Source organism: Dendrobates tinctorius, unplaced genomic scaffold (assembly GCF_039654945.1).
Source record: "Dendrobates tinctorius isolate UK_male_01 unplaced genomic scaffold, ASM3965494v1 ptg000070l, whole genome shotgun sequence".
NCBI classification, from domain to species: Eukaryota; Metazoa; Chordata; class Amphibia; order Anura; family Dendrobatidae; genus Dendrobates; species Dendrobates tinctorius.
The window spans coordinates 19987343-20013806 of NW_027361738.1; positions in this window are offsets into that span (position 1 = coordinate 19987343).

Consider the following 26464-nt stretch of genomic DNA (forward strand, 5'->3'; position numbering starts at 1 on the left):
GTCAAATCCATACTGTGCCTGACACCGTTTGAGCCTGCCTCCTGATCTATAGACATATATTTTGAATGTGTACACTATGCTATCCATACATGTTATCCGGGGATACGGTACCCTTTCTCACCTTTGTGCAATCACGTGTAATCCATACTGGGCCTGACACCGTCTGAGCCTACCTCCTGATCTATAGACATATATTTTGAATGTGTACACTATGCTATCAATACATGTTATCCGGGGATACGGTACCCTTTCTCACCTTTGTGCAATCATGTGTAATCCATACTGGCCCTGACACCGTCTGAGCCTGCCTCCTGATCTATAGACATATATTTTGAATGTGTACACTATGCTATCCATACATGTTATCCGGGGATACGGTACCCTTTCTCACCTTTGTGCAATCACGTGTAATCCATACTGGGCCTGACACCGTCTGAGCCTGCCTCCTGATCTATAGACATATATTTTGAATGTGTACACTATGCTATCCATACATGTTATCCAGGGATACGGTACCCTTTCTCACCTTTGTGCAATCATGTGTAATCCATACTGGTCCTGACACCGTCTGAGCCTGCCTCCTGATGTATAGACATATATTTTGAATGTGTACACTATGCTATCCATACATGTTATCCGGGGATACGGTACCCTTTCTCACCTTTGTGCAATCACGTGTAATCCATACTGGGCCTGACAACGTCTGAGCCTGCCTCCTGATCTATAGACATATATTTTGAATGTGTACACTATGCTATCCATACATGTTATCCGGGGATACGGTACCCTTTCGCACCTTTGTGCAATCACGTCTAATCCATACTGGGCCTGAGAATGGCTGGCGAGCTGTTAAGCAAGCTACAGCACCTGTGGTTTGCACACGTAAGTTTTTCATTTTTTTAGGAATGACGGTTAGGCCTAATTCCGGAATTGCGGTTGACCTGCACTTACTGGGAAATCATCGTTCACGGGTAATAATTGTAATCACAAATCCCCATCACTAACGTTGTTCAGCGGGTTATCTGCACCTGTAACGACAAACGCTGGCCTTTTCAGTGTAGCGCACATGCAGCCACGGACATGTAAGGGCATGACACACCAGTTATTGGCCAATCTCACGTGCCAGAGCCTCGCGTGTCCCTCTAGTAAGCTCGGACCGCGGGGCATGACGGAGTCTCGTTCGTTAACGGAATTAAGCTTGCAATGTGTGCATCTTTTTTGTTGCTTGATGGTTGAGGTTGCCCGTGTTGAGTCAAATTATGCCGTAGGCTCCACTCCTGGTGGTGCCCTTCTGGACATTCCTTTAAGGTTCAGCTTTGCAACCATACTGCCCACGTAAAACAAACACTTTGCCTTCATGAACGCTGTTTGGAGGGTCGTGACTCGTGGGAATAACGCCGCCCAATCAGTTAACCTGCTAGAGAGATCCTTCATTGCTCCCAAGCATGACATCACACTCCCTAGGAGGAAGGTAATACCACTGTGGCGACCGTACTCCTGGGGGCGACACAAGTGCACTGATGCCCAGCCACTGCTCGATGAATCTGCTGGTACATTGACCCAGACCACTACATTCCCCTCACATGCTACACGGCCTGAATCTGACCCTGATGAAACTCAGGTTACCCTTCCCATTTACAGTTCCATCTTACACGGTGACAAAGAGGAAGCTGCAGATGAAAGTGCAGGTTCGGCCCACCCGCCGTCAGACACACCACCGTACTATCAGGGGCCCTGTGCCAGTGCCGTCGCCAATGAGTGGGCCCCCCCTGCTTGCTCAGGATCACAGCACTTGCAAGGTTGAAATACTGTGCAGTGAGATGGAAGATGGGGACGACGAGGAGTCCAGACTAGTACAGGGATTCCCTAGCAAGGAGACTTATTTCATTGTTTTCAATGTTGGGACAGCAATTTTTGGGGAGCACTATACTCTGGAGAATGATAGATGGGGCCCACCATACACTGGAACATTCCAAAGGTGGACATCAGACACTGGAGCAGCATTTACAGGGCCCATTATACATTAGAGCATTAGAAATGGGGCCCATTATGTTTTGAGCATTATTTGGGCCCATAAGACAGTGGAGCTTCATCCATGGGGACCACCATATACTGTAGCATTATGTGGAGCTCATCATATACTGTTTCAAACATTATATGGGACCAATGATTCTGTATGGAGAAATAGATGGGCCTCATCATGAGATGTAAAAAGTGAAGTATTTTTCATTGTACTATACCGCTATTTCTCTGCCGTATCGGAGCATGATGAGTTGTGGTATGTGTTAAAGGGGCGCTCTTTCGCCCAGGGCACATGAAAACCTGGAGCCAGCCATACCCCCTGACAACTTTAGCCAAATAACCCCCATTTTTCAGTGCGTAACTTGTATTATGAAGTTAATTAAGGTTGACAAGCTTAAGTAAGAAGAATTGATGCTTTTGGCATTCAAATGGGCACTGTAGGTGTGATTCCTGTCCTCCTCTCACTGCCGACTTTAATTCCCCATTGACTTACATTGGGTTTCGTGTTTCGGTCGGACCCCGACTTTTCCCTATAGTCGAACAATTTTGCTCGACCCGACTTTTGGAAAAGTCGGGTTTCATGAAACTAAACTCGACCCTAAAAAAGCAAAAGTCGCTCAACTCTACTTGCAAGTAATTATAAGAGAGTTCAAAGTCACTTGGTGGCATAAAGGCAGAAGAGGGAATATATGGCAATATGTACAGACTTGAAATCCCATATTCATTTTCTCAGCTGGTCACGGTACGTGCAGAAATATACTTGAAGTAAATAATGGATAATTTGCGGTGAGGCGGGGGACCCTCAATTTCCTCAACACGCAGTGCAATAGGTTATTCTGTACACATTTAATACGACCTAATGCTGGAGAAGCATGCCTAAAACCAGGTCCAAGGTTAAAAGTCTTCAGCCATCTTGGCTGTAGAAGTCGGAGGAAGATCCAAGGCATTAGGCCTGGCTGTAAGTCTTGAGATGAAGAGAAGGATGAACCTCCAGGCTTGGAGCCTGGAGGGGGTCAGGAGACCCCTCACATGAGGTATGCTCTGGGTCACATCTTGAACCAGACTCCTCAGGGAACTCTCCAGAACCCTGCCTTGTCTAGACAAACACTGGAGGAAGCTCCTCCCATTGAACCTTGGTGACAGGGTCACTGACCAATAGGATAACTCTCAATTCTTGTGTCAGACTTCACATTGTGAGATTAATTTATAAATCATGCATTTCACCAGCATATAGTACTGGAACACACCAAATGAAAAGTGCACTTAACCCCTTTCCTACATTGGACGTAATATTCCATCCATCTGACCTGGGCCCTAAGTCCCATGGACGGAATATTACGTCATAGCGATCAGCGGCGCCCACGTGGTGAGCACCGCTGATCGCGGCCGGGTGTCAGCTTATTATCACAGCTGACACCCGGCACAATGTGTCAGGGGCGGTCACGGACCGCCCCTGACACTTTAACCCCTTGCACACCGCGATCAAACATGATCGCGGTGTACCGGGGGTTAAAGGGAAGCATCAGCAGGGAGGGGGCTCCCTCCGTGCTTCCCTGAGCCCCCCACAGCAGTGCAATGTGCAGCGGATCCAAGATGGCGACGGGGACCTTCGGGCGCCTGCAGGGAGCTGACTTCCTCAGTGCCTGCAAAGCGCAGGCATGGGGAAGTCTGCGTCTATGCCTGTGACAGATCAGCGATCTGTCACAGGACAGTTATGTCCCCCTGGGACAATGTAATAAAGTTAAAAAAAGTGTAAAAATAATTTTTAAAAAATCGCTAAATAAATTCAAGAAAAAAAAAATTCCCTAATAAATTTATTTTTTGGAAATAAAAAAGAAACAATAAAAGTAGACATATTTGGTATCGCCGTGTCCGTAACGACCCGCCCTATAAAACTGTACCCATTAGTTAACCCCTTTAGCGAACCCCTTAAAAAACAAAAATAAAAAACGAAGCAAAAAATGATTTATTATCATACCGCCGTACAAAAAGTGAAATAACGCGCGATCAAAAAGACGCATATAAATATACATGGTACCACTGAAAACATCATCTTGTACCGCAAAAAACGAGCTGCAATACAGCATAATCAGTGAAAAACTAAAAAAGTTATAGCTCGCAGAATAAAGCGATGCAAGGATAAAGCAGTGCAAAAGCAATTATTTTTTATATAAAATTGTTTTCATTGCATAAAAGCGCCAAAACATAAAAAAAGACCTAAACGAGGTATTGCTGTAACCGTACTGACCTGAAGAATAAACCCGCTTTATCAATTTTACCACACGCGGAACGGTGTAAACGCACCCCCAAAAGAAATTCATGAAATGCTGGTTTTTGTTAATTCTGCGTCCCAAAAATCGGAATAAAAAGCAATGAAAAGATGTCACGTGCCCGAAAATGATACCAATAAAAATGTCAACTCATCCCGCAAAAAATAAGACCTAACATGACTTGGTGGGTCAAAATATGGAAAAATTATAGCTCTCAATATGTGGTGATGTAAAAACTATTTTTACAATAAAAAGCGTCTTTTAGTGTGTGACAGCTGCCAAAAATAAAAACTGCCATAAATAGTAAATCAAACCCCCCGTTATCACCCCCTTAGTTAGGGAAAAATAATAAAATTAAAAGAAAATGTATTTATTTCCATTTTCCCATTAGGGTTAGGGCTAGGGTTAGGGTTAGGGCTAGAGTTAGGGCTGAGATTAGGGTTAGGGTTGTGTTGGGGTTAGGGTTGGAGTTATATTTGGGGTTTTTCCATTGTTTGGGCACATCAGGCGCTCTCCAAATGCAACATGGTGTCTGATCTCAATTCCAGCCAATTCTGCGTTGAAGTCAAATGGTGCTCCTTCCCTTCCAAGCTCTGCCATGCGCCCAAACAGTGTTTTACCCCCACATATAGGGTATCAGCCTACTCAGGACAAATTGCGAAACAACTTTTGGGGTCCAATTTCTCCTGTTACCCTTAGGAAAATAAAAAATTGGGGGCAAAAATATCATTTTTGTGGAAAAAAATGATCTTTTTATTTTCATGCCCGGGCGTTGTAAACTTCTGTGAAGCACTTGGGGGTTCAAAGTGCTCACCACACATCTAGATAAGTTCCGTGGGGGGTTTAGTTTACAAAATGGGGTCACTTGTGGGGAGTTTCAATAGTTTAGGTACATCAGGGGTTCTCCAAACGCACATGACACCCGCAGACCATTCCATCAAAGTCTGCATTGCAAAACATCACTACTTCCCTTCCGAGCCCCGACGTGTGCCCATACAGTAGTATAAACTTCTGTGAAGCACTGTTCAAAGTGCTCACCACACATCTAGATAAGTTCCTTAGGGGGTCTAGTTTCCAAAATGGGGTCATATGTGGGAGGTTTACACTGTGTAGGTACATTAGGGGCTCTCCAAGGGCAACATGACACCTGCAGACCATTCCATCAAAGTCTGCATTCCAAAACGTCACTACTTCCCTTCCGAGTCCTGACATGTGCCCATACAGTAGTTTTCTCCCACATATGGGGTATCAGCGTACTCAGGACAAATTGGACACCAACTTGGTACCCTTGGGAAAATAAAAAACTTGGTGACTAAAAGATCATGTTTGTGGAAAAAATACGATTTTTTTATTTTCACGCCCGGGCATTTTAAACTTCTGTGAAGCACTGGGGAGTTCAAAGTGCTCACCACACATCTAGATAAGTTCCTTGGGGGGTCTAGTTTCCAAAATGGTGTCATTTGTGGGGGTTTTCACTGTTTTGGTACTTCAGGGGCTTTCCAAATGGTGTCCGATCTCAATTCCAGCCAAAAAGCGTCAAATGGTGCTGCTTCCCTTCCGAGCTCTGCCATGCGACCAAATAGTGGTTTACCCCCACATATGGGGTATCAGCGTGTTCAGGACAAATTGCATAATAATATTTAGGGTCCTGTTACCCTTGGGAAAACAAAAATTGGGGGTGAAGAGATCATTTTTGTGGAAAAAATATGATTTTTTAATTGTATGGCTGTATGTTATAAATTTCTGTGAAGCCCTTGTGGGTTCAAAGTTCTCACCACATATCTAGATAAGTTCCTTGGGGGGTCTAGTTTCCAAAATGGGGTCACTTGTGGGGGGTTTCCACTGTTTAGGTACATCAGGGGCTCTCCAAACGTGACATGGCGTCCAATCTGAATTCCAGCCAATTTTACATTGAAAAAGTCAAGCGGCGCTCCTTCCATTCTGAGCTCTGCCATGCGCCGAAACAGTCGTTCCCCCCCACATATCAGGTATCAGCGTACTCAGGACAAATTGCACAATAACTTTTCCAGTCCAATTTCTCCTGTTACCCTTGGTAAAATAAAAAAATTGAACCTGAAGTATTTTTTTTGTGAAAAAAAGTTAAATGTTCATTTTTTTTTAAATATTCGAAAAAATTCCTGTGACACCCCTGAAGGGTTAATAAACTTCGTGAATGTGGTTCTGAGCACCTTAAGGGGTGCAGTTTTTAGAATGGTGTCACTTTTGGGTATTTTCTATCATATAGACCCCTCAAAGTGGCTTCAATTGTGATGTGGTCCGTAAAAATAAAATGGTGTTGCAAAAATGAGAAATCGCTGGTCAACTTTTAACCCTTATACCTTCCTAACAAAAAAAAAATTTTGTTCCCAAATTGTGCTGATGTAAAGTAAACATGTGGGAAATGTTATTTATTACGTTTTTTGTGTGCCGTATCTCTGTGATTTAAGGGCATAAAAATTCAAAGTTGGAAAATTGCAAAATTTTTAAAATTTTCGCCAAATTTCCATTTTTTTCACAAATAAACGCAAGTTGTTTGAATGAAATTTTACCACTAGCATGAAGTACAATATGTCATGAGAAAACACCGGGATCCATAGAAGCGTTTCAGAGTTATTACCTCATAAAGGGACAGTGGTCAGAATTGTAAAAATTGGCCCGGGAGTTAACGTGCAAACCACCCTTGGTAGTGAAGGGGTTAATAGAACACTGAAACACATACCTGAGGAATATATGAGATTAGTGAGTTTTTGATTCATTTAAATCATATAACAGTAAAAGAATAACTTAGGAGTGAGTAGTGTACAGAAGCTACTCACGGTCCAGGGTTACTTAAAGGGACATACACAGTCTGGACCAGGTCACTACACATGCTGGATGTGAGATCTGCAGTAGCAAATTGGTAGAACATTTTTAATAAAGACTATTTAGATTCTTAGTTTCTTAAGAAACTAAGTGTGCTCACTCCTTTTTAGATGCAGACTAATGAGCAGATCTAATTTGATGCAGGTGTTAGTTTTGGGAATGAAAATTTACAGGGTGATTCCATAATTTTTTCCCTCAAAATTGAGTTATTCCACAATTTTTCCCCTATGCTTGGGTGAAAAAAGTAACCATTACTGACTACCACATTTTTTGTTCTTGATTTCTGTTAGTGTTTCTTAAAGCCAGAAAGTTGCCATTTGAAATAACTTTAGTTTTGTGCCATGTCTGTGATCTGCTGTTTTCTACAAAATTAAACAACTGAATGATCATCCACCAAGGCTGGTGATTCCATAATTTTTGCCAGGGCTTGTATATTCCCAGTCCATCGCTGTCTACTCCTGCTTGACTGACAGGCTCTATGCTGTGTGACTAAGGGTACCGTTACACTTAGCGATGCACCAGCAATCCCGACAGTGATATGGATCGCTGGTGCATCGCTAAGTGGTCGCTAGTGAGCTGCCAAACAGGCAGATCTCACCAGCGACATAGCAGCGGTTGGGGGTCGCTACTTACCTGTCAGACGCGGCGATCCTGACGTCCTCCCGCCCGCGTCGCTCGTCGGCGCCACGGGAAGCCCAGCAGGAAGCACCCGACGAGAAATGGTCAGCGATCAGCGATAGCCAGTGGGAGAGCCGGTCGGAGGTAAGTATCACACATAGCGATATCGCTAGCAATATCGCTGCTGCGTCACAAAACCAGTGACGTTACAGCGATATTGCTAGCGATATCGCTATGTGTAACGGGCCCTTTAAGGTATTGCTGGACTTGTCTGTCAAAGAGCTACTTGTCCATTTAAATAGTTTGGAGAGTGAAGTTCTGCTGACAGATTCCATTTCACCACTTTATGCGTGATCTTCATATACAACAAAATATTGCACTAATTATATTACTCTTAGCCATGTCTCCTTTTGTAGATACTTTAAATTTGCATCAAACACATTTTAGATTTATACTATCCCATATGTTTTGTATGGAATTTGTATTCTATACATGTATTTGTATTCTATGATTCTATGATTCTATTAGTAAATCTCCTCCGTTATCTGACAGGTTGACCTTTTTGGATTCATATATAGGAGAAGCGATGGTACCAATGAAGAGCTCATGGGTTATGTGATATTAATGATGGAAGACTGCCATCTGCTGGCTGGGCAAGACCATGCGGAACCAACTGGCTCCAGAAGTGTTGCAGGGTGAACAAGTTGAAGTGCGGAACCCACTATAATATCTTGAATGGCAGATATAAAAGGTCCCGCATGCCAAACCATGGCATGATTTGGTGCCAAGGAGAGGAGCAGGTGGACGTGGGCCAGAGATGAAGCTAGAGTCAGTGTGACAGGCCTCAGTGGAGAGAGTGAGGCAGCAGAGTGCTGGCCGCTGTCAGACAAGGTCTGGATGCCGCCTGGTAAAATCCAAAGACCCTAAAATGCTTGTCAGAATGTTAAGACCCGATCTGCCCAAGTCAAGACCTAGAGCCCAGTCTGTGCCGGTCAAGATCATAACCTTCAACCTATGCCGGTCAAGATCCAGAGCCCATATGACACCTGTTGAGAGCCCATCTCTCTTTTCCCCGGGCCAAAGAGACACCCACCATTGGTCAAGCACCAAAGATCCGCGTGGAGACATCCACCTGAGGAGGACATCTGTGGATGACATGAGTGAGCCGGGCTGTCACTTCCAGCCATAACATATGGTACTGGAGTCAGGCTGGGTTAGGGCAACAGGTGGGGAGGGGGCCAGTTGGTACACAGGAAGCTCAACGTTCCTTGATAGACTTTGTCAGAAGGAGTTGCGGCCTAGTGTAAAATCCCAGTCACCACCACTAGGGCCATTGTTGCAGTAAGAGCTAGCATAGTAGCTTCCTGGAATAGGTATACCACTCTTGTAGGAAGGACACAAGTATAATTCTTGTGAGACTTTTCTGTTATTCTAATTGTATTCTCAAATTCATTGTATGTTTATTTTCATATGGTTTACTGCTGCTTACACTTTCATATTATTTACTGTTTCCTAACCACTGTGAATTCCTGCTATATCAGATAGAAATAAATTGTTCCTTGACTGGTCTTGCTTCATGCTTCCTGTGCATTGCATTCGGTCTCCTGCTTTACAATTGGCATAGTTGGTAGGATGCAACATTCAAGCACAGAGATGGCGGACCAGTCAGTGAACAAACTCATCAGGTGAAATATACCCCTTGGGGCTATGCTCATCAAAAGTAAGAGACCGAAGAGCATGCTGTGTTTGTACCACCTGGCCCCCACCGTAAAGATAGTCATGTACCGCCAGCCTAGAGATCATGACACTGTTGACAAAATGATAAAAATCTTAGAGGACATGCTTGTGACACCACAGACTTAGGGCACCTCGGCTTACATTTGTTTTGGCGGGTCCAAGGGAAAAATAAGACTGTAGTTCAGTATGTTAATGCAGGAAGTGACAGTCCATATCATTAAGAAGACCCAAGAGGGGTACAAAGGGCTGGGGCAATTTGATGAAGTGCTGCGGTACCAACTGATTGCAGGACTGAGGGGCCCCTACCTGAAATAGACCTTAAAGGAGCACCTACGCGTGAACCCGGATCTGAACTTTCTAGAAGTCGAGGCCGAAACCAGAGTCCTACAAAGAGAAGCCCCTGTCCTGAAGGGTGCAGTATGGGGCCATGATGTGGTCACCCCTGGGCCAATTCACATGGAGTCCGATTGGGGCCAGAAGCTACGTCAGGAAATAAGGGATATCCAAGGTAAGCTGCATAGTATCAATGGAACTCCTACTAGAGTTGTCCCTCCTGTCCCTATGGCCCGATGTGAAGAGAGGTTGCAGCAGGAAAGCCATTTCCCATGTACCCCGCCATACTGCGTCCACAACCCATCAGTGGAACACATGCCAGAATGCTGGACCTGTGGTGGAAGGGGACATATATTATGAGACAAGGAAAAACACCGTATGCACAACTTCAGAACGTGCTCAAGTAGGACCCCACACCATACATGAATAATAAAGAAAACTTGGCACTCAACTTCTAGAATATTTTTTTGAATTTTTTTAATGCAGCCAGAAAATAATAGACGTTTCGGCCTCACTGGCCTTCATCAGTAACAGACTGCAGTATAGTATTTAATCGCATTCAGTGTGATAGTAGAATTGACACCATAGTCACTTTAAATGTGCCTGGTCATGCACTAGGCGCTGGGCATGGAGCCTGAATCAAATAGTACCTGGGTGGGTGGGGGTGCCGTGCAGACATCAGCGACCCAGAATCCACTGTTGGTCACCCTAGTGCTTGACCAGGCACATTTAAAGTGACTATGGTGTCACTTCTACTATCACACTGAATGCGATTAACTACTATACTGCACTCTATTACTGATGAAGGCCAGAGAGGCCGAAACGTCTATTATTTTCTGGCTGCATTAAAAAATCCCAAAAAATATTCTAGAAGTTGAGTGCCAAGTTTTCTTTATTTTTTATATATTGTGAGATAGTCCACACTGGGAGTGAAGGAGAAGGGAGCGTTCATTAAACTGGCACACCCTAACCTAAAGAAGCTCACGAGAGAGGGGCTCACTTTGGTGTGAAGAAAACCTTTTGGTCGTTGCAACTGCTGGTGCATTGGCCCCTACTGCAAAAGATAGTTGAAAAGGACTGTCGAAGATGTCACCAGTGCGAGCTGAATAAACCCCTGGAACAGAGGGCTCCTGTTCAAGCCATCCAAATCTTCGCACCCTTGGAAGTGTGGATGATTGACTACTTGATTATCAGGACATCTTACAATGGCTATGAATACTGCTTGGTGATGACCGACCACTTCACCAAGTTTGCGGTGGTGTCCCCAGTTCAGGACCTGACAGCTGAAGCTGCAGCCAGTGACATGTCAGGACTTCATTCGCATATATATAGGTGCCCAAAGAGGGCATTCCGACCAAGGGGATTGCTTAAAGGGACGAGTAATGGACGAGCTGCATCTTCTCAATGGGATCAATAAGTCTCGAACTAGACCATATCAGTCACAGGGGAACAGTGCCTGTGACCTCTTCAATCAGACCTTGTTACAAATGTTGCAGACCTTGGAAGAGGGCAAGAAGATGAAATGGCCCAAATTAATTTCTGAGTTGGTGTTGGTCTACAACAATCGAGTCCACACGACTACTGATTACACTCCCTATATGCTGCTGTTTGGGTGGAGCAGAAGAGAGATTACTGAACTGGAGCTTGATTCGGAAGACCCCTCCCCAGGCAGTAGTCCAAGTACCTGGATCCGATAACATTGACACTGACTCCAGAGAGTAAGGCGGTTGGTCAAGCAGATGTTTCGGGAGGTGGAAAACTCAGGTCGGACCCCGGCTGAAGGAGAGTATGGGCTAGTGCAGGCCAAGAGACCCAAAACACCACTGGAAAGCAGTACCCTACCGGGTAATGAGAAGGAACAACACAACAAAAGTGTTAACTGCTGAGTCAACATGCTGATCATGCATTTATGTGTCAGTTTTGTCCCTTGCATAAGCTTGCATAAGTTTCATAAAGCTCAAAATAGTAAGACTTATGTAACTGTTGTAACTGATTTATATGTGAAAATAAGGAGACCTAATATAATGCACAGGAGGCACGAAGCGGGAACAGTCAGGGAACAATTTATTTCTATCCATTATAGCGAGAATTCACAGTGGTTAAGGAACAGTTAATACAGGGGTGGACACTGACAGTGCAGGGACCCTGTGCAGGACTTGTGTTGAAGTCCTCCCCTACCAAGCCACACCCAAATAAACACACACACATTTTGGGCTCGCTCACACTGTAGTATACCAGCAGGCCTCCCCACAACACAATCTGTCTCTCTCTGTCTCTATGTTGAGGAATATGTTCATGCTTCAGGGTGGGCCTGTGGGCAGGTCTTTTCTTGGTTTCTCTGGCTTAGAGCAGGAAGATAAGACTCTGCCTGCAGTCTCCCACCAGTGCACGGGCAGATGATTAACTGAAAACTTCTAACACCAATTACACTAGAATCACAACACGGATTTCTTCACCCCAGATATAATTTTTATCAGCGTAACAATGCCAATATGACAATGCCTGTTGTTTAAATGGCAAAATCCTGCTGACAGGATCGCTTTAAATACTGGAAGCAAATGTCAACAATACTGGGTATATGTGCACAAGACCTAAGAAATTATATTTTGGGTAATTCTTTGTGTTTAGATAGACTTGTATTTTAGGTTTATTAATCTAAATTTCATTCTAGCAGTGTTGTAGATGTACATCGTCTACATATTTAAAGACTAGTACAATACATTTGGGGAGTAGGGGAGCAGTGGTTTTTTGCAATGAATGATTGCATATAGAGAGTTACAAACATTCTTCATATTTATGGAGTATCAGATGAATTATAGTACAGAGACCCCCATGCATTATTGTTTATCATTTTTCTCTAGCAGTATTTGCTTCTGTCGTGAGAGCAGCTCGGTAATGACTTCTCACATACCTAGTGTATGATTTCTGTTAATTATAGCAATTGTATATTTTTTTCTTTCGATGTTCACTGCATCTATACAGCATTTCCTATGAAGAATTGCATTATTGATTTATGTCTCTATTTATTTAAGCTCAAAGAACAGAATTTAGATGACAACAAAAATAAATTATTTTAAAGGCAAATGTTAATTGTGTCGATTTATTGTTTGACAAAACAATTATATCAAGTAAAGGAAGAAATATATTATATATTTTATATTTTAAAAGTATTCCAAATTAATAATAATGATCACTACTAGGACTGAAATGAGATTATGTGAGCTGAATTCAAGCCTCATCTCATTAATATACATTAGGAGTAATGACTTGACTTATTTTTGATTAAAAAAATGCAAATTTTGCAATAATTATGTTTCCAATTTTAGTACACGTAGTGTATGTGGTACTTATAAGGTGCATTGCACATACTGTATAAGCATACCGCCCAGCATTTGAATGACTGAAATCAAAAGGGTATGAGTCTGGTGCTGAAAATAGAGCTTGCATCTTTACATCTTGCATTTTGTATAGAAGCCATGTAGCTTTAACTTTGTATTGGGAGCCCTCTGGCATGTATAAGGTGGACTAGGGCCTTTATATACATATACACATTATATACATATATACATTGCCGTCAACATGAAGAGTTCCTAAGGACCACCTCTAAGGGCATAGATTTTCCCATGGTACACAGTCTATCAGCATTCCTGTTTTCTGAACTTGAAGTTTCGGAGCTATGTCAGTGGAATTAAACTTCTATAAGTTCTCAACAGTTCTCTTCACTCACAGCCCAGAATTGACAATTTCGTTAGCAAGGCATAGCTAATGGATATAGTCAATATGGACAAAGGTACTAGGACTCACCTCTTAATCCCTAAATTCATGGTTTTCATTCAATCCCATTGCCACAGGTATATAAACCAGGAGAGTAGGGGATAGGCACACGCATATAATCAGGTATATAAAATCCAGCTCCTAACCATGCAGTCTAGTTTTATTAACATTTGTGACAGAATGACTTGCTCTATAGAACTCACTGAATTTGAGCATGGTCCTGTGGTAGGATGCCACCACTGTACTAAGCATTTCCTGACATTTCTTACCCTTTATATATTCTATTCTCAACTCTGTTACTTGAAAATTGTAAGCATTTAAGAACCACAGCCATAAAAGACCACATAAAGTTACAGAGTGGGTGCTATGCTCCCATCCCAGATCCAGGCTTTGCTCCCCTCTTTTTGGTTCACTGAACTCTGTTGTGCTCCTTGTTGGGCTTTGTAGACAGCCTGACATGATCCCATGTGATCATCTGCCTATGGCCTATATAAAGCCTGCCAAGATATATACCTGTTTCGTGGTCTCCAGGACATCTGCTACCTGTCTGTGGTCTCCAGGACCTCTGGAACCTGTCTGCGGTCTCCAGGACCTCTGGTACCTGTCTGCGGTCTCCAGGACCTCTGCTACCTGTCTGTGGTCTCCAAGAACTCTGCTAATTGATTTCCAGTCTCCTATCCACCTTTGGACTCCAACACCTTTGCTTCCTATTTCCCGCGTGCTGCACCTGCCTGTTGCACTGACGCCCGTATCCATTGTGCCCACTAGGACCTTGGGCATTGAGGATCCACCTAATCAGGTGAGTCTAACTGTGGTGTCATTGAGTACTGAGGCGCATAGTGTATAAAAGTTGCCAGTGCTTCATTGGTTCAATAACTATAAATCTTCTCTGGCATTAACATCAGCATAAAATTTGTGTGCTATGAGCTTCATGGCATATGCTTTCATGGCCAAGCAGCTTCTTGCAAACCTTACATTATCAAGCACAATGCCAAGTCCTGGATGAAGTGGTGTAAAGCATATAGCCATTGAAAGTTAAAGTAGTGGAAAGGTGGGGAGCGAGTAATCAAGCTGGAAGCCTAGTTTTCTTGAATGCCAAGAGAATGTTACTAGCATAAGTGCAATGCTAACTGTATGAAAAGTTTGGTGGTGTAAGGATGGTGCGATAGGGTTGTTTTTCATAGATTGACTTAGGCTCTTAGATCCAAAAAAAGGTACATTTTATTGCGTTAACATGATCAAAATGTGTTGGACCATTGTGGCTTCCAACTTTGTAGGAAGAATTTGGGGAAGGTCCTTTTATGTTTCAGTATGGCTGTGCCCAGTGCATAAATTGAGGTCCATAAAGACATGGTTGATTAAAGTAGTTGTGGAAGAACTTAATTATTGCACAGAATCCTCATCTCAACCTCACCAAACAACTCTGAACTAGAAGAGAGATTGCCCTCTCAGCCAACATCAGTGTCTGACCTAACCAATGCTCTTCTGGATTAAAGGACAGAAATTCCCATAGATACTCTGCAAAATCTAGTATAAAGTCTCAGAAGAGTGGAATCTGAGATAACTGTAAAGAGAAGACAAAACTCCATCTTAATGCCTATGAATTTGTAATGAGAAGCCATAAAAGCTTCTGTTGGTGTAATGTTTAGGTGTCACAATACTTTTGACTATATAGTGTATGTTCTATAGGCTTCTGCTTAATAGACTTCTATTTCCTTTTTTTTAGAATTCTATATCTGTGTAAAGTACGTACGGTAGTTTATGCATTAGTATAGAGTATATACATGCACACCTGATAGTATAGGTTCATAAAATGTAAAGACATCTTATGTAAAGCTATTTGCTTTTACAACACAGAAAATGAAAACAAATTGCTTTCCCCAAAAAAATTAACCCCTTCCATTTTTTGTTTTTTGTCCCCCCCTTCTTCCAAGAGCCATCACTTTTTTTTATTTTTCTGTCTATATAGCCATATGAGGGCTTGTTTTTTGCAGGATAAGTTGTACTTTTCAATGAGGCCATTGATTTTCCCATGTAGTGTACTGAAAAAGAGGAACAAAATTCCAAGTGCGGTGAAATTGCAAATAGAATGCAATTCCACAATTGTTTTTTGGGTTCTTTATTTACAGTACCATGTAAACTAAATGCTTAAACTGATTTGCCAGTATGATTCTCCAGGTTATTTCGAATACGCAGATACCAAACATGTATAGATTCTTTTATATTTAAGTGGTGAAAAAATTAGCTCACATCGCAATTTTCATATACCCATAGCGTCTCCATTTTTTAGGATCTTGGGCTGGGTGATGGCTTATTTTTTGCTCCCTGAGCTGACATTTTTATTGATACCATTTTGGGGTAGATACGACACCTGTTATTGCATTTTATTGCAATGTTGCATCGGTCAAAAAGCATAATTGGGTCATTTTTATTTTTTTATCGTTACGCTGTTTACTGGTTGTATTAATTTACTTTAGATTTTGATAGATTGGACATTTCTGAATGCAGCGATACCTAATATGTGCATTTTCTAAATTGTTTTATTTTTAATCATCCGATTGCCTGTGCTTCAGCTCTCCTATTTGCAGCAGAAATCATGATCATTTGACCATGAGCCAGTGTTAATAGGAGATTTACAATTAAAGGGACGGGAGTCTTCTGCAAACCCCCGGCTGTCATGACAACCCATTTGCCCCCCCACGATCATGTGACTGGGGCGCCGATGAGTGTTTCTTATGACGTGCTTCCTGCCAGCGTGTGTTAAATGACGCTGCCAGAGATTGACATTGGCATTTAACTTGTTAACGGCTGCCAGTGAATCGCAGAGGCACACATCATTTGCAGAGAAAGATGAGGCCTCAGCGCCGGCCCCTACGTCAAAGGTAGGGACACGGCCAATGACATACCTATACATCATTGGTTGTGAAGTGGTTAAGCAAAACACTATACAGTTAAAAACCTTCTGTAAAAGAAAATACAAGTATTACCAATTACTTACATCAACTGGGAGCTTTTTATCCATTTTTCCATGCTAGTTGATCAGTTATATAAATGGAGGTTACATCAAATATTGATAAAAAATCTGCTTAAAGGGGTTTCTGCTTTTGGAATTCATTACACCATTGGCGCGCCAATGTTAAAAATAATAGAAACAGACAATATTCATTCTACCAGGTCCAGCTTTGTGTCTCTAAAAATCCACTGAGTTTAATGATTGGCTGCAGTGCTGTTTACATAACGTAACCGCTGCAGCTGTTAACTACCGGAGCAGCAGTGGAGATGCAGCACTGGAGCCGAGGAGGGTGAGTAACAGCTATTATTTTTATCACAGTTGCACTGACGACATACAGAATGCAGAGATATTTCCAGTTCAATAAGATACGAGTCCATCCATCAAGTAGTTACTAATAAAAAGTTAATTTGAAGGTCTGTAACCAATAAGAACTAAACTACCCTGAGGCTTCTTTTACATTTACCGTGTTTTTGCGGGCCATTTTTGCGGCCCCAATAGATTTCCATGGAGCGCCATGTGCCGTATGGCCGTGAGGGCCGTATTTGCGGCCGTGAAAAAAGATCGAGCCAGCAAAACGGAAGTTTGATTTTTCAGTGTACCGTCATTTTTTATCCAATACTTCTTTAACCCCTTCACCCCCAAGGGTGGTTTGCACGTTCATGACCAGGCCAATTTTTACAATTCTGACCACTGTACCTTTATGAGGTCATAACTCTGGAACGCTTCCATGGATCCCGGTGATTCTGACATTGTTTTCTCGTGACATATTGTACTTCATGATAGTGGTAAAATTTCATTCAAATAACTTGCGTTTATTTGTGAGAAAAACGGAAATTTGGCGAAAATTTTGAAAATTTCCCAATTTTCCAACTTTGAATTTTTATGCCCTTAAATCACAGAGATACGGCACACAAAAAACTTGATAACTAACATTTCCCACATGTTTACTTTACATCAGCACAATTTTGGAACCAAAATTTTTTTTTGTTAGGAAGTTATAAGGGTTAAAAGTTGACCAGCGATTTCTCATTTTTACAACACCATTTTATTTTTAGGACCACATCACATTTGAAGCCACTTTGAGGGGTCTATATGATAGAAAATACCCAGAAGTGACACCATTCTAAAAACTGCACCCCTTAAAGTGCTCAAAACCACATTCAAGAAGTTTATTAACCCTTTAGGTGCGTCACAGGAATTTTTTTGAATATTTAAAAAAAATGAACATTTTTCATAAAAAAAATACTTCAGGTTCAATTTTTTTTATTTTACCAAGGGTAACAGGAGAAATTGGACTGCAAAAGTTATTGTGCAATTTGTCCTGAGTATGCAGATACCTGATATGTGGGGGGGAACCACTGTTTCGGTGCATGGCAGAGCTCAGAATGGAAGGAGCGCCGCTTGACTTTTTCAATGCAAAATTGGCTGGAATTCAGATTGGACGCCATGTCACGTTTGGAGAGTCCCTGATGTACATAAACAGTGGAAACCCCCTACAAGTGACCCCATTTTGGAAACTAGACCCCCCAAGGAACTTATTTAAATATGTGGTGAGAACTTTGAACCCACAAGGGCTTTACAGAAGTTTATAACGTACAGCGGTACAATTAAAAAATCATATTTTTTCCACAAAAATGATCTTTTCACCCCAATTTTTATTTTCCCAAGGGTAACAGGACCCTAAAAGTTATTGTGCAATTTGTCCTGAGTACGCTGATACCCCACATGTGGCGGTAAACCACTATTTGGGCGCATGGCAGAGCTCGGAAGGGAAGCAGCGCCATTTGACTTTTTGGCTGGAATTGAGATCGGACACCATGTCGCGTTTGGAAAACCCCTGATGTACCAAAACAGTGGAAACCCCCCACAAATGACACCATTTTGGAAACTAGACCCCCTAAGGAACTTATCTAGATGTGTGGTGAGAACTTTGAACCCCCATGGGCTTCACAGAAGTTTATAACATAAAGCCATACAATTAAAAAATCATATTTTTTCCACAAAAATGATCTTTTCACCCTCAATTCTTATTTTTCCAAGGGTAACAGGACCCTAAAAGTTATTGTGCAATTTGTCCTGAGTACGCTGATACCCCACATGTGGGGGTAAACCACTATTTGGGCGCATGGCAGAGCTCGGAAGGGAAGCAGCGCCATTTGACGTTTTTGGCTGGAATTGAGATCGGACACCATGTCGCGTTTGGAAAACCCCTGATGTACCAAAACAGTGGAAACCCCCCACAAATGACACCATTTTGGAAACTAGACCCCCTAAGGAACTTATCTAGATGTGTGGTGAGAACTTTGAACCCCCATGGGCTTCACAGAAGTTTATAACATAAAGCCATACAATTAAAAAATCATATTTTTTCCACAAAAATGATCTTTTCACCCTCAATTCTTATTTTTCCAAGGGTAACAGGACCATAAAAGTTATTGTGCAATTTGTCCTGAGTACGCTGATACCCCACATGTGGGGGTAAACCACTATTTGGGCGCATGGCAGAGCTCGGAAGGGAAGCAGCGCCATTTGACGTTTTTGGCTGGAATTGAGATCGGACACCATGTCGCGTTTGGAAAACTCCTGATGTACCAAAACAGTGGAAACCCCCCACAAATGACACCATTTTGGAAACTAGACCCCCTAAGGAACTTATCTAGATGTGTGGTGAGCACTTTGACCCCCCCAGTGCTTCACAAAAGTTTATAATGCCCGGGCGTGAAAATAAAAAATTCGTATTTTTTCCACAAACATGATCTTTTAGTCACCATTTTTTATTTTCCCAAGGGTACCAGGAGAAATTGGACCCCAAAAGTTGTTGTCCAATTTGTCCTGAGTATGCTGATACCCCATATGTGGGAGAAAACTACTGTATGGGCACACGTCGGGGCTCGGAAGGGAAGTAGTGACGTTTTGGAATGCAGACTTTGATGGAATGGTCTGCGGGTGTCATGTTGCCTTTGGAGAGCCCCTAATATACCTAAACAGTGGAAACCCCCCACAAATGACACCATTTTGTAAACTAGACCCCCCAAGGAACTTATCTAGATGTGTGGTGAGCACTTTGAACCCCCCAGTGCTTCACAGAAGTTTATAACGCCCGGGCGTGAAAATAAAAAATTCGTATTTTTTCCACAAACATGATCTTTTAGTCACCATTTTTTTATTTTCCCAAGGGTACCAGGAGAAATTGGACACCAAAAGTTGTAGTCCAATTTGTCCTGAGTATGCTGATACCCCATATGTGGGAGAAAACTACTGTATGGGCACACGTCGGGGCTCGGAAGGGAAGTAGTGACGTTTTGGAATGCAGACTTTGATGGAATGGTCTGCGGGTGTCATGTTGCCTTTGGAGAGCCCCTAATGTACCTAAACAGTGGAAACCCCCCACAAATGACCCCATTTTGAAAACTAGACCCACTAAGGAACTTATCTAGATGTGAGGTGAGCACTTTGAACCCCCAAGAGCTTCACAGAAGTTTATAATGCCAGGGCATGGAAATAAAAAAATCGTATTTTTTCCAGAAACATGATCAATTAGTCCCCAATTTTTTCATTTTCCCAAGGGTAACAGGAGAAATTGGACCCCAAAAGTTGTTGTCCAATTTGGCCTGAGTACGCTGACACCCCATATGTGGGAGAAAACTACTGTATGGACACACTTCGGGGCTCAGAAGGGAAGCAGTGACGTTTTGGAATGCAGACTTTGATGGAATGGTCTGCGGGTGTCATGTGCGTTTGGAGAGCCCCTGATGTACCTAAACTATTGAAACTCCCCACAAGTGACCCCATTTTGGACACTAGACCCCCCACGGAACTTATCTAGATGTGTGTTGAGCACTTTGAACCCCCAAGTGCTTCACAGAAGTTTATAACACTCGGACGTGAAAATAAAAAAATCATTTTTTTCCACAAAAATGATATTTTTGCCCCCAATTTTTTATTTTCCTAAGGGTAACAGGAGAAATTGGACCCCAAAAATTGTTTTGCAATTTGTCCTGAGTAGGTTGATACCCTACATGTGGGGTAAAACACTGTTTGGGCGCATGGCAGAGCTTGGAAGGGAAGGAGCAACATTTGACTTTTTCAACTCAGAATTGGCTGGAATTGAGATCAGACGCCATGTTGCATTTGGAGAGCCCCTGATGTGCCCAAACAGTGGAAACCACCCAATTATAACTCCAACCCTAACCCCAACACACCCCTAACTCTAATCTGAGCCCTAACCCTAGCCTTAACCCTAGCCCTAACCCTAGCCCTAACCCTAACCCTAGCCCTAACCCTAGCCCTAAACCTAGCCCTAACCCTAGCCCTAACCCTAACCCTAGCCCTAACCCTAGCCCTAACCCTAACCCTAATGGGAAAATGGAGATAAATACTTTTTTTTTAATTTTATTATTTTTCCCTAACTAAGGGGGTGATGACAGGGGGTTTGATTTACTATTTATGGCGGTTTTTATATTTGTCAGCTGTCGCACGCTTTTTATTGTAAAAATAGTTTTTGCATCACCACATATTGAAAGCTATAATTTTTCCGTATTTTGACCCACCGAGTCATGTGAGGTCTTATTTTTTGCGGGACGAGTTGACGTTTTTATTGGTACCATTTTCGGGCACGTGACATTTTTTGATCGCTTTTTATTCCTATTTTTGGGACACAGAATGAACAAAAACCAGCGTTTCATGAATTTCTTTTGGGGGGGTGCGTTTACACCGTTCCACGTGCGGTAAAATTGATAAAGCGGTTTTATTCTTCGGGTCAGTACGGTTACAGCGATACCTCATTTATGTCATTTTTTTATGTTTTTGTCGGTTTTATGCAATGAAAACTATTTTATATAAAAAATAATTATTTTTGCATCGCTTTATTCTGCGAGCTATAACTTTTTTATTTTTTCGCTGATGATGCTGTTTGGCAGCTCCTTTTTTGCGGGACAAGATGACGTTTTCAGCGGTACCATGGATATTTATATGTGTCTTTTTGATCGCGCGTTATTACACTTTTTGTTTGGCGGTATGATAATAAATCATTATTTTTTGCTTCGTTTTTTATTTTTATTTTTTAAGGGGTTCGCTAAAGGGGTTAACTAATGGGACAGTTTTATAGGGCGGGTCATTACAGATGCGGCGATACCTAATATGTGTACTTTTATTGTTTTTTTTTTTATTATTTCCAAAAAATGGATTTATTGGGGGAATATTTTTTTTTTTTTTTCTAATTTATTTGGCGATTTTTTTTTAATTATTTTAACACTTTTTTTATTTTTTTTTTACTTTATTAAATAGTCCCAGGTGGGACATCACTGTCCTGTGACAGATCGCTGATCTGTCACATCACAGATCACTGTGACAGATCAGCGATCTGACACAGGCACTGCAGAAGGCTTCCTCATGCCTGCGCTTTGCAGGCACTGAGGAAGCCAGCTTCCTCAGGCCCCCGAAGGCCCCCATCGCCATCTTGGATTCGGGGGCCTGGAGGAAAGGAGCCCCCCGCAGCAGCGCTGCACATTGCGCTGCCATGGGGGGCTCAGGGAAGCACGGAGGGAGCACCCTCCCTGCCGATGCTTCCCTTTAACCCCCGGTACACCGCGATCATCCATGGTCCCATGGACGGGATAGTACGTCTCATGTCAGGAAGGGGTTAATAGAATTGGAAAACTGGAAAACTGGAAAACGGCGATTCACAAGTTTTTTGTGGTCAATTATTGCAGCAGACCGTAAAAATTGCGGCGACATGGCCGGCAAAAATGAGCCGCAATAACAGGCCGCAAAAAAAGCCAGCAAGTGTAAAAGAAGCCTTATACATTTTTATTAAAAAAATATTTGTTTATTGAGTTTTAAAGACATCAATATAGCAGTAAACTACAAATTCTCTAAATCAGGACCAACTGAGAATCTACTGGAACCCGTGGTAATCAATATTTATCATTTGATGACACACATCTCACTTGTGGCCACTGTAGGTTAAATGTAGTATTACATGAAGGCTAGAGATTAACAAATCGATTCAATGCACATAAAATTCATGTCGAAATGACCCACCCTTTTTCACAATACAGAATATTGTATCAGCCACAAAAGGCTCATATGACTTTGGACGCGACCAGACAGGCTTTCCTACGATGCCTTGCAGCTATCACATTAAGTTTTTCAAAAAAGACTATAAAGACTTATTCCCGCTTGCAATGAAATCGGAATAATGCAATCCGATAAAAAATCAGATTGCATTCAGACCAATGTTATTCTATCATTGTGTGTTCATCTGCATTTTTTTCCAGCTCGGATCGGAGCACGATTGGACTAGAAAAAAGTTGCACCATGCTGCGATTGTAGTCAGATATTGGATTGCATCCCGCAACAGAAGTCAATGGGTGTGAGAAAAAAATCTCACTGCATTCGGAACATACGAGTGTTGTCCGACTTTTCCATGCCAATCACATTTGAAAAGCCGACAATTCATGTGCTGCATACAGTAAAATCACAGTGTGACAGGTTAGAATAGAATAGATAGAATACATATACAGTGCCTTGCGAAAGTATTCGGCCCCCTGGAACTTTTCAACCTTTCCCCACATATCATGCTTCAAACATAAATATACCAAATATAAATTTTTGATGAAGAGTCAACAACAAGTGGGACACAATTGTGAAGTTGAATAAAATTTATTGGTTATTTTAAATTTTTGTGGAAATGCAAAAACTGAAAAGTGGGGCGTGCAATATTATTCGGCCCCTTTAACTTAATACTTTGTTGTACCACGTTTTGCTGCAATTACAGCTGAAAGTCGTTTGGGGTATGTCTCTATCAGTTCTGTACATTGAGAGACTGAAATTCTTGCCCATTCTTCCTTGGCAAACAGCTCGAGCTCAGTGAGGTTTGATGGCGATCGTTTGTGAACAGCAGTTTTCAGCTCTTTCCACAGATTCTCGACTGGATTCAGGTCTGGACTTTGACTTGGCCATTCTAACACCTGGATACATTTATTTGTGAACCATTTCACTGTAGATGTTGCTGACGAAGGACGCCGATCCGAAACGCGTGTCGGGGAGTGCTCCGCACACCGGTGGCCTGCCTTATTGTATCCAGGTACATATTTATTGTTTGCTCAGCCTATTCAATTTAGTGGTGAGGACTTCCATTTATGGTTTTTGATATATATCTGACCTGCTGCCACTTGTTACTTATTCTGTGGTGACTATTTATGATGCAGTGTCACAATTTTGTTATATGTTATGTCCTCATATAGATGGCTGTTTAGCGGACTGTTTAGGGTATGGCCACCATATATTTCTTTTATATCCATATACATTTATTATTAATATATATAAAAAAAATTTGTATATGCATATTATATACATATTTTTAGTGTGTGGACACCCTTTTGCCGTGCTTTTGCACTTATTTGCCATACTTTGTATTAATAAAGGCATTTTTACTTACATTTCTTTCTCCTGCCTTCATTATTTTATATGTATATATATTTTTGTATTTATTAATGCTATCAGTGTTTATTATTTTGGGTACATATATTTTGCAATCGCTATGTGATTTATATTTGTGTATATGTGTATATACACTCACTGGCCACTTTATTAGGTACACCTGTCCAACTGTGTGTTAAGACTTAATTTCTAATCAGCCAATCACATGGCGGCAACTCAGTGCATTTAGGCATGTAGACATGGTCAAGACAATCTCCTGCAGTTCAAACCGAGCATCAGTATGGGGAAGAAAGGTGATTTGAGTGCCTTTGAACGTGGCATGATTGTTGGTGCCAGAAGGGCTGGTCTGAGAATTTCAGAAACTGCTGATCTACTGGGATTTTCACGCACAACCATCTCTAGGGTTTACAGAGAATGGTCCGAAAAAGAAAAAAAATCCAGTGAGCGGCAGTTCTGTGGCCGGAAATGCCATGTTGATGCCAGAGGTCAGAGGAGAATGGGCAGACTGGTTCGAGCTGATAGAAAGGCAACAGTGACTCAAATTGCCACCCGTTACAACCAAGGTAGGCAGAAGAGCATCTCTGAACGCACAGTGCGTCGAACTTTGAGGCAGATGGGCTACAGCAGCAGAAGACCACACTGGGTACCACTCCTCTCAGCTAAGAACAGGAAACTGAGGCTACAATTTGCACAAGCTCATCGAAATTGGACAGTAGAAGATTGGAAAAACGTTGCCTGGTCTGATGAGTCTCGATTTCTGCTGCGACATTCGGATGGTAGGGTCAGAATTTGGCGTAAACAACATGAAAGCATGGATCCATCCTGCCTTGTATCAACGGTTCAGGCTGGTGGTGGTGGTGTCATGGTGTGGGGAATTTTTTCTGGGCACTCTTTGGGCCCCTTGGTACCAATTGAGCTTCGTTGCAACGCCACAGCCTACCTGAGTATTGTTGCTGACCATGTCCATCCCTTTATGACCACAATGTACCCAACATCTGATGGCTACTTTCAGCAGGATAATGCGCCATGTCATAAAGCTCGAATCATCTCAGATTGGTTTCTTGAACATGACAATGAGTTTACTGTACTCAAATGGCCTCCTCAGTCACCAGATCTCAATCCAATAGAGCATCTTTGGGATGTGGTGGAACGGGAGATTCGCATCAGGGATGTGCAGCCGACAAATCTGCGCCAACTGTGTGATGCCATCATGTCAATATGGTCCAAAATCTCTGAGGAATGCTTCCAGCACCTTGTTGAATCTCTGCCACGAAGAATTGAGGCAGTTCTGAAGGCAAAAGGGGGTCCAACCCCTTACTAGCATGGTGTACCTAATAAAGTGGCCAGTGAGTGTATATATATATGTGTGTATGTATATTCTTTTAATATACACATGCTTTGCATAATATTTTTTGCATATATAAATTTTTTTGTCATCATATCTTATTATTTTTTCTCTCCCATATTTTTTCATCTGTACCTTGGTGGTGATTTAGCTGTAAAGCAGAGAGGTGGATCATTGATGTTTTAGGGAGGTGTGAGCTACAAAGGTACAGGAAACTTTGTCACAGTTGAAGGAAAGATGAATGCAGCATGTTATCAGCAAATACTGGTGGCAAATTTTCAATCATCAGCCCAGAAGCTGCGCATGTGACGTACTTGGATGTTAAAACATGACAACGATCTAAAACAGAAGGCCAAGTTGATCAGTCATTGGCTACAGTAGAACAAAAAGAAGGTTCTGGAGTGGCCATACCAGTCTCCTGACCTCAATATCATTGAGCCACTATGGGGAGATCTCAAGCACGCAGTTCATGCTAGGCAGCCCAGGAATTTAAAGGAGCTGGAGGCTTTTTGCCAAGAAGAGTGGGCAGCTTTACCATCTGAGAAAATAAAGAACCTCATCCACAACTACCACAAAAGACTTCAAGCTGTCATTGATGTTAGAGTGAGCAATACATGGTATTAAGAAATGGGGTATGTAAACTTTTAATCAGGGTCATTTGGATGTGTTGGGTTGTCATTATGATTTAAAAAGAGAAATTATGATAGTTGGACAATAAATGGCTTCACTCAACCCCTAACCATGAGTGGAGAAAAAGTTTTGGTGTTTTCATTCATATTCTCTGAAAAAAGGCCAAGAAACCAAAAATTTTGCCGGGGTATGTAAACTTTTGAGCACAACTGTATATATGTATATATATTACATAGATAGTTAGAAGAAAAGCCAGCATTTCATCTGTTGTGTACTGAAAAATAAAGCAGGACCTGACAGGATAGAATAAATGGATTACATATAGTAAATACACATAGAATAGATAGATATATAGATGTCAGTGACATATACAATTAGTACAGTGTGTGTGCAGCTTACTGTAGATGTATTTAATTA